The following is a 10291-nucleotide window of genomic DNA, read 5'->3' as shown; positions in this document are numbered from 1 at the left end:
CTCGATATTAGGTTCTCACTAGAACCAACATCGTCAGACCTGTTGCAGCAGCAGATAATCAAGAGAAATTCACACAGGATCTTGAAGCAGGGCTCCTCCCCACTCCCACTTCTGCATATTTCACTACCACAAAATATAAAACATGAATTTGAAGTCAGTCCATATCTTGACCCATCTTCCCTCCAGAACGGATTTTGCAGCACCACCTTATCCAAGGTTCCATCCAGGGTAGCTTCACTTTTTAGTGTCTGATAAATGCCTTCCCATTTCCCTGTGCCATAGACCAATAGGTATTTCTCAGTATCTCTAGGAGTGGCAAAGGTGTATTTTTTTCATTTCCTCGTCCTCTCACCATGATCGGCACTCATCAGGGAATCTCCATTCCCATCCATCTCATTACTGCTTCATTCTATCTGTCACCATTTGGAATCTCAGAACTCTTAATTATTAGCTTACTCCTACAAACAGCAATGAGGCTCCAACTGCCTACAGGGGAGCATCATCGAACACTAACGAGCACGCAGACTGAGATCCACACCTGAATCCCATCACGTGGCTCCATTGTTCAGGCTAGGCGGGATGTTTCTTTCTATAGGCAAGCTTCTTCAGGAGAGCTGGACTTTGCAGGGGGGCTATTGCGCATTCACTTTGGTCTTATGATTCACACTGACTCAAAGCAGGTTTCCTGCGTGGTGTACTCATTTACATACTGGCTATTGCCTCCCTTATAATAAGGCTGTACTGTTTCATTCTTCCTTGTCCTCCTCACTTGTATAAGGGCTCACTGGAGCTGAGAGTTCTCAAAAGGGAAGACTAATTGGTCATTTTCTTACTTCTCTTGATCTCCGCCTGACTTCAAAAGAAAAATGAGGCTCTTACAATCATCTGGGTGAGGGCTTCCCTGGTGGCGCAGTGGTTGAGAGTTGTCCTGCCGATGCAGGGGACACGGATTCGTGCCCCGGTCTGGGAGGATCCCACATGCCGCAGAGCGGCTGGGCCCGTGAGCCATGGCCGCTGAGCCTCTGCGTCCGGAGCCTGTGCTCCGCAACAGGAGAGGCCACAGCAGTGAGAGGCCCGCGTACCGCAAAAAAAAAAAAAAAAGAAAAAAAAAAAAAACAGGAAAAAAACAATCATCTGGGTGATCTGTCCTATACAAACCTTCCTTGACATCTCCCACAGTGTCCAACATGTTGCCTCAAACACGAGAGGTGCTGGATAAATACTGACATCTATACAGTTTTCTGAGCACCTAAGAAGGACAGGCCCAGATCCATAGGAGACAGAAAGATACAGTTTGAAGAATGAGCTGGTCCCGCCTGAAACTATGACAGGGAGGTCTTTGTAGTTAATGGAGGAAGATAGGACTGACCTGAAATCCATTCCTTCCTGGACTTCCTAGCCTTCAACAGCAGCAGGAGCCTTGCACCAGTGACAACAAATGAGCATCGACTGAATCCTCCTGTGTGCCAGGGCTTATGTTAGTCCTTGACCTGCATTAGCTCATTTAAACCCCAACAGCCTATATAGTAGATATTTAGGAAACAAAACCCATAGAAGTGAAATGACTTGATCAAGGTCACCTATCAGCTAAGACCTCAAAGCTTGTCTCAGTAAACCAAACTGGCTAGCCAAGCACTGCTCGGAGAAGGGCAGGGCAAGATGAGGGCTTACAGTGGGGTTTGAGGAAAGGGGATGGAGGCCAGCATCAGAGGTGAGAAGCAGTGGCCTCACCCAGGTGTGACACTCTACCTGTGTCCAGTGTAGCTGCTCCCTCCTCCACAATGATCACCATGCTGAACACTGTCTAGAAATGACTATGGCACAGGGATAAGAATGTTCTTTGCACAGCTTTATAAAGCTCAGAGGTGCCATTTCTGAAAAGAGTACTCGGGCTCAGCATTTCTATACATGTGAAGCCAGCAAGAACACCTCGCACGGATACCCACCATGTAGAGACAGTTAGAAAACTTGTGCAGTTAACTTATTAAAAACTTGCATTTGTTAATCATACTAGTAATGGGCTAATAGTCCTGCAGCTCTTGGTATAAACCAGGCACTAAGCTAAATGCTTCATGTAAATATCTCTTATTCTTCTTAACAGCCTTGTAAGGAGGTATCTTCATCATCCTGATTTTACAGAAGAGGAAAGCACTGAGAGTGGAAGTCACGTGCCCAAGCCCACACAGCAAGTAAAACGTGGACCTAAGATCTGTACCGGGGCATCTGACATGGGCCTGCTGTCTACCTCCAGCAATGCTAGGAGAGACCTTCTGCACCCGTGACATCACTTGTACCTTCCTTTAATGTAAATGATCATTGCAAATGTCTACATCCAGGTGGGTGAGAAGAGGAGGTGAAATCAAGAACGCACAAAAGAACGTGTTGGCAGGAAAGGAATTAATTTTCAAGTGTACAGTTGCTGCTGCCTACAGTCATTCATGGAAAACCATGAGTCAGTCTGGTTTTCCACAGGCGGAAGGAGATTACTCAGATCCCACAGGGTGGCCACGCCATTTCTCTGAGGGCCAAAGGAACAGGCCAAGTGCATAGTCAAGCTCTCCTAGACTCTCTCCATGGCTCTGCCACACCTGCTCACTTGGTTCATCCACGACATGAGAGAAACATGGTGAGGAAGGGGCAACTCTCCTTCCAGCCTGTGCCATTGCTAAGGGTGATTTATGGCACCTTTCACTGGCACCTGGGCTGAGCAGTACAACACAGTAATTAACAGGCAGACAAGCAATCACTAATGAAGTGCGTATGTATTGTTGAGTGGATTTCCAGTCCCCGGAAAATGATGAGTGTTCTCCCCGAGGAGCATCTCTAGATTTCCATAGCCTTAAAGGCTCTTGCTTTCAAAGTAACGTTTCAAATGCCAGTGATTAGTAACCTACACATCTGAACCTTGGTTTGATGACAAATGTGAGCAAAGGCCATGGCTTTTTGAAAAAGGCAACAAATAGACTTAAAAAAAAATTCTCTTGAAGTTTTATCCCAGTTTCAAGTGATTTTGTTTAGATGATCGCGACTTCAAGAGCCCTCCTGGGACAGAGCTTGATTGGCACAGCCAAACTCCTATCTTTACAGTCCTTGCCTTTGTGTGCCAGGGTGCAGACTGTCAGAAGCCACTTGCGGAACCACTGCTGACAAGAGAGGGGTGCCCTCTAAGCCCTGCCCCAGTTCCTTTCTCTTTTCAGGAAACAAACTCTGAGCCACTCAGCCTCTTGTGACCTCCCTGACTGGCTTCCCTGTACACACGTGGCCACATGAGGCCTTTGCATGGCTCAGGTCAGAGTCCTTTTTAGAGTTCTAGCATGGCATTATTTACTCTTCCTGCCACATCATCCAGGAAGAACATTTCAGCTGCTAAACCCAGACTCGCAAGAGCTTTGACACCCAATGAAAAGAACAAAAGTTGCTTGGGAAGCTCACTGCCTGGTTTGGTCTACATCAGGAAGGGCCCACACCTGGCACTCACGCTGTGGCTTCCAGCTCCTATGCATGACTCACATCACTGACCAGGCATAACGTGTTATCCAGCAGGAGCTTCTCAGCAGAGCCTTCCCGATTGTCATTACCAATCAACCGCAATTGCTGCATGACATGCAAAACCTACTTTTCAGTTTTAGCCTTTAGTCTAGTGATCCAGGGAAAGCTTTCATGGTAGCCTTGAGATGGTTCCATCCATTTCAAGCTAAAGATGTGGTAACACATGTAATCTCCCAGAATCTCAACTCTTCGAGTTAGGAACATGAATAATAAACTTCTAGCACTGAAATAACATGTCCTATGGTAATCCTCTAACTAATCACCTTGTTAATAAATATCTAAAGACTACATTTTTCTTGGGGCTTCCAGCTTCCATGGGAACATTCTGATGGTGACATAATTTTTAAATTAGTAGGTTTATTCATAGTTTTGTATTAATAAATGTCAAGCTTCTTACTAATTAGCAAATTCTGTAAATCCACAGTGGTATTAATTTTCAAGTGTAGAGGGAATTAACGTGAGAAAAAAAGAAATAAAGAGCCAATTAAGATTTCTCTAGGGGCACTTATTTCTATGAAATTCAGCACAAAGAAAACATTAACCCCATTTTGAGGGTGCACAGAGAAAGGATTACAAAAGATGTGTCACTGTCACCAAGAAGAAGTGAAGTGTACATGTGCTGTAGAGCACTCCCGGTTACAGCTAAATTCTCCGATGACATTTTCTCAGGTTGCTGCTAAGATTACCCTTCTTGTCTTCAATTTTGTTAAATGCACTTTCCCAGAAGTCTTCCACTTAACAAGGTTTTATTATTTCTTTATTGATGTTTCCACTCAAGTTGCTGATGCACTTTCTCTGGCTTTAGAGGACAATGCACCTTACAAAGTTCTGATCTTCAAACACTGCTCCACAAGGGGTCTCTTGCTCTCCAAGTACTCCTTAATATCAATCTCACTTTCTCCATTAATTCACTGAGAGAGTGAAAAACACACATCTCTCTGGGAGGCTGTTTAACCTGCCAGCTCCAGGGCAAGAGAGAAGGCACAGGCATGTCTCTCCTACCGGCACTTAACGCATCTTCTTTACAAAGCCATCCTACAAACACTGTTACGACAAATCTGCTTGTTTTTCAAACTCTCCTTCAACTGCCTAAGCCTACTGCTAAAATGTTGGAGTCTTCCTGTGTTGGTGGTTTACTTTTCTGGGCATGCTACGTTGCTGGGGACAGGCCAGGGCACCTATGTCCAGAGAAGTTAAGTATGGATGTTTCAGGATGATGACTCCCAAAGGTTTCAGATCACAGTAAGACGCAAATTAAACTGTAACATGGTACACTCTAATGAGGAAACTGTAGTTTATAAGTTTACAAACAAGACAGTGCACAGATAACTGTAGCTTATATTGAGGGGTAACTTCCATCCATTATCAAGACTATCAAAGATGCAATCTGTTGCAAAAGAATGAGGGAAACACACGCCGAGGGCCTGTCCTACCATTCTGCCTTATTCAACATACCTCGGACACACTCCTAATACAGTACCCCTCACTCATACTATAATTATGCATTCAATTTTCCACCTCACATACTAGATCATGATCTTGCAGGCAGGGAATGCTGTGTGAGATTAGGGTTATCTATTAACCCCCCCCTCCCCAAGCAGACCCAGAAGCCACATAGAGAGGCAAGAACAGCTTTGTGAATAGCTGGGCAGTTCCCAGTAGTCTCTGAATTCTCTAAGTCAACAGTACATAAATTAGTTCAAGTCAAAAACCAAATGGGTCTTCCTCTCCAAGTACCCGTTAATATCAATCTCGTTAATATCAATGGGACCCCAGGGCCCCAGGTCCACAGGTCTGGTCTGATCTGACTTCCTCTCCCTGTCCCACGTTGAAAATGATAACTGGCAAGAATCAGGCAGGCCACATACTGAGTAAGAGAGTGGTCGTGCACACCTCACAGCTATGGGCAAGTCCAAGAGAAAGACGGCAGGGTGGAGCCCCGTTTCCACTTTTACGTGATGACCTTTTCTCTACTAGCATGTAGGCCACAGCCGAGGGGATGCCAGGCTGTCACCAGGCAGGGCAGTTGCTGCTTTTCCTAATGGCAAGAGTGAATGTGTATGTGTGTGTCTAAGAGAGGGACGAAGGGAAGGAAGGAGGCAGAGATTAGAGCGAACAGACTGTTCCTAGAAAGAAGATTCCATTCGACATTCCCATGTGCATAGCAGCCAGCACAGTGCTTAGCAAATGGTGGACAGCCAGTAAACACCAGCTGAATAATGGACTCAGTCCCTGCACTTTTCAAAGTCCCTATCTCTAGAATTTAACAGTTACTTAATGTATCCTGTAAGAGCCTACTCTTTTAAACCAAAGCAAACCAATACAGTAGAACGCCCTAAAGCACTAACTTACAGGTAGGAATTAGACCTCAAATTACCAGTCAGAAAGATACAAAGCGGGACCTACATAAAAGCCAATCCCATTTTGGAAACAAAGAACAAAGCCAACATTCAAGGCCAAGCTTTCCATATAGCTGTTCGTCCAAAGCACCTAGACTACAAGACACACTCAACAAACTTTAGTTCAATCCTTCTTTTCCTCTTCTTCTCTGTTTAATCCAGTTACAGCCATGTTATAGAAGTGGAATCCTCAAAACCTCTACTGACAGAGGAAGAGCTAGTCAAAGAATAGTTGAGCCATTTTTCCTAGCCTCAGATGATGATGAAATGGAAAAGAAAAAAAAAAAACACCTCTGTCAAGCATATTGAAATGAGAAAATCCGCAATAGCCATTTGGGCAGAGGACAGGTGAACAGCCCAATTCTCACAGAGATGGAAAAAAGTTAAGGCCATTATCCACTATGACTTGAAAAGGCAACTCAGCAACCGGACTTTGTGGTTCTGGTATCATTGAAAGAAAAATGAGAGGTGGAAATAGATGGCTCACTCTTTCTCAGCAATGTTTGTGTCTCTGCTCAGAAGCGTCAGTGGACAATGGCCTCCAATCAAGTGGCACAGTCTTCAGCAGCCTCTTGATAAAAGACTCTGAACGCCCCCTCCATCCCCCCAAAACGGCCTGTTACCAACTACTCAGGCACAATTCTTAATATTAAAACAAAGACTGGGAAAGTATGGAGATGATCCTACCCCTAGGTAAAGTAACACCTGCTAGCTGATTTGATCCACTAGTTGTTACTCTAAAGTATGCTTTCCCTATTTCCAATCTGATTTCTCATTCACTTACTCAACATCTTCCATGTGCCATGTCCTATGTTAGGTGTTAGAGACACAACAATTAACAGGAAAGAAATGGCTCCACCATCATGGAAATTCTGGTCAATCTGTCTTAGATTAACTACTCCATATTATTTTATTCAGGAACTATATATAGTGAGCACTGCCTTTCATAATTATGGGGATACAGCAGTAAATAAGACAAGCTAAGCTTCCTTCTCTAATCAGGAGAAAAACAATAAACAATGAGATTTTCAGATCATCGTGAGAGCTGGAAAAAATAATAACATGGGATAATGGAGCTGAAAGGGATGGGCAGTGGGATAACTGATCAAGACTGGATGGTCAGGTGGGATCCCTCTGACCCACTTGAGAAGAAAAGTCTCACTTGAGATCGATTAGTTAAGAGACCAGCCACCCAGGGTGTTAGTGGGGGCGGCCTGCTTTTCTGCACTCCCAGGTTTTAAGAGGAGCCTGGCACTGAATATTTTATAAGGGTACATTAGTTGGCCTAAAATTTGGGGGGTTCAATACCAGTCAGCCCTTTAATATTCAAAGTGTGGCCTTGGGAGGAACAGCGTCAGCATTACCTGGGAGCTTGTTAGGAATGCAAATTCTCAGCTCCACTCCTGACTACTGGATCAGGATTTGCATTGAACTTGATCCCTAGGTAATTCATATGTATATTAAGACTCTGAGAATTCCTGAGCTAGCCACCTTGCCTAAGATCTAATGCCATGTCCACCGCGCCTGGCCTCTATCTGCCATTCCTTTCACAATTTCAATGCCAAGTTCAATGACATTTCAATGACAAATTTGGGAAACACAGCAGGGAAAAGGGTTGCTATTTACTGAAGACCTTCTAATTAAAGGGAAGAACAAGCACAAAGACCCTGATGTGGACCAAGTTGAATCACGAATGAAAAACAGAAAGATAGCCAACCTGGCTGGAGCCTGGTGAAATAGAGGATCGTGATCCAGGATGAAGACAGAAAGATAAGGTTGATGCAGACGGGTAGTGCCAGGGTAAGCCATTTAAATTTTACTCTTATTGAAACAGGTAACCTTTGGAGGTTTTCAGGCCAGGGAGTAAGACGATCTGATTTAGATTTTAAAGAGTGCCGTGGTGCTGTGTGGAGAACGGGCTATAGCTAGGCAAGGATAGAAGCAGCCCAAACAGGGAAAAGGCTCTACAGTCGAGCCAGGGCTTCAACTAGTGAGGCGGCAGTGGGAGAGTGAGAAGGGGTCATATACTAGACATGTTTTGGAAGAAGAGCTAAAAGTACTTACTGATGGATGGAGATATGATGGAACAACTAAGAAAAAGGGAGTCAGAGTACCCGTGAGTGCCACTGGGAAGCCTCCAGGTGGACACACCACCCCAGCTCCCCAAGCCCCCACTTCCCTACAAGACACAGGGTAACTCAGCCTGATGATCCAGAACAATCAGCTGGGCTGATCCCAAATACAGAATAAAAGAATTCATCAACAGTACAACCTTTTCATTTGCTAGAGAACGCCAGAATGCCTAGCTCCTACTTTATTCCTCCCTACTGGATTCTAATAGGCACTCCTTCTTCCTTGAAAAGTATTAGCACAATGGATTTCATTGACTTAAAAAAGAGGGAAATTAATATTAATTTTAAAACAAAACAAACACTAATCCAAGCAAATATTTCCAGCAACTACAGACAATGCTGTTTTTTTAATCGTTAGTATTTAAGATAACTTAGTCTCCCAGCTTGATGTTTGTCTATAAGAAATAGATTGCAAATTGCTACATTTCTCAACACTTGAGAAGATAGTTGGCACCTAACTACTAAAGCAAAATGAACTAAACTCATGCCCTGAAACTCAACCTTTAAGCCTCTAGAAAGGCCATTTTTAATGAGTTCCCTCCCTTTCAGCTCTGAGCTGAGCTCATCCTTTTGAACTCAATCTTTATTCAGAAAGGGAGCACATAGGTAGAGCGGCAGCAGCCATTAAGAGGTCAGCAGTGATCATCTTTACATAGAAGAGACAAAGCATTCCTCTCAGGAAAGTCACCATGCTGCTCTAGGGACTTACACCTTCAGCCTTCCTTCCAGAAAACACATTTATGACAATTTATTATGAAGAGGCTCATCATTTCCTTTTATGTTTTCGTGGGACTGGTAAAAGCAGGCCTTCCAAGCAGGCCTGCCTTCTTATTCCCAATCTGCAGACAAAACCCAAACATTTCTCCCATTATAGTTGAACTATTTTTATGTGCGTTTTATACCCAAATTCAGTAGAGGATTGACAAAGAGCAAGGTAACATTCCAGGCAGTATCTCTTAAATAGAATTCTATTTTCAGGTTCCAGGATGTGGAACAGTTGGTTTTGAATTTATAACTTTGATACCCATGTGTTCTTCTTTCAATGTGCTTCGGAGGATGCCTCCTGGCCACCAAAGGAGGCTAGCTCAGCTCATTTCAGTACTGTGATAAAGCGACTCAGAATGTTATTCCCAAACAGGCTAATTTCTTTATCTTGTCTTAATGCCAATGATTTTGCAAATTAGATCCACTGATTATACAATATGACATGTTGAGGGTGTGTGGATAGATGGGAGCAAATCCATCACTACTTCTCCAAGCATATACTGTGAAGTCATCGGATAGCAGAATCATCTTCATGTTTGAAGACAATAGGATGAAGTAACTGGTAAGAACAAACTCTAGCGTCAGACTGCCTGGGTTCTTACTCCACCTTGGCTAGCTATGAGGGTTTGGGCACGTCACTAAGTTTCTCCAAGTCTCAGTTTCTCCATTTACTTTATAGCAGTACTTCCCAAATTATTCACCTAGGATTTTTTAAATATAAGAGCTGTATTGAGATATAATTTACATGCCATACAATTCACCCATTTAAAGTATCCAATTGAATGGTTTTTAATCTATTCACAGAGTTTAACAACCATGACCACAATCAATTTTAAACGATATTCTCACCACCTGGGGATCTTCTAAAAACCCTAAAGCCCAGGCTACATCCCAGATCAATTAAATCAGCCTCTGGGGCTGGAACACAGGCAGTAGTAGTTTGTGATGCTCCCCAGAGAATTCCAATCTGTAGACAAGTTTGGAAAGTAATGTTTCATGGGATCATTGTCAGGATTACATGGAAAATAAACACAGCAAGAAATGGGAGCTTCTCCAACCTAAATGGCCATCAACAGACGAATGGATAAAGAAGTTGTGGTACATATATACAATGGAATATTACTCAGCCATGAAAAGGAACGAAATTGAGTCATTTGTTGAGATGTCAATGGATCTAGAGACTGTCACACAGAGTGAAGTCAGAAAGAGAAAAACAAATATCGTATATTAATGCATGTATGTGGAACCTAGAAAAATGGTACAGATGAACCAGTTTGCAGGGCAGAAGCTGAGACACAGATGTAGAGAACAAACGTATGGACGCCAAGGGGGGAAAATCCCGGGGTGGGGTGGGGATGGTGGTGTGCTGAATTGGGCGATTGGGATTGACATGTATGTGTATAAAATTGATGACTAATAAGAACCTGCTGTATTAAAAAAACACTT

This window comes from Phocoena phocoena, chromosome 10 (assembly GCF_963924675.1).
Source record: "Phocoena phocoena chromosome 10, mPhoPho1.1, whole genome shotgun sequence".
Lineage (NCBI taxonomy): Eukaryota > Metazoa > Chordata > Mammalia > Artiodactyla > Phocoenidae > Phocoena > Phocoena phocoena.
This window is presented reverse-complemented; position numbering follows the sequence as displayed.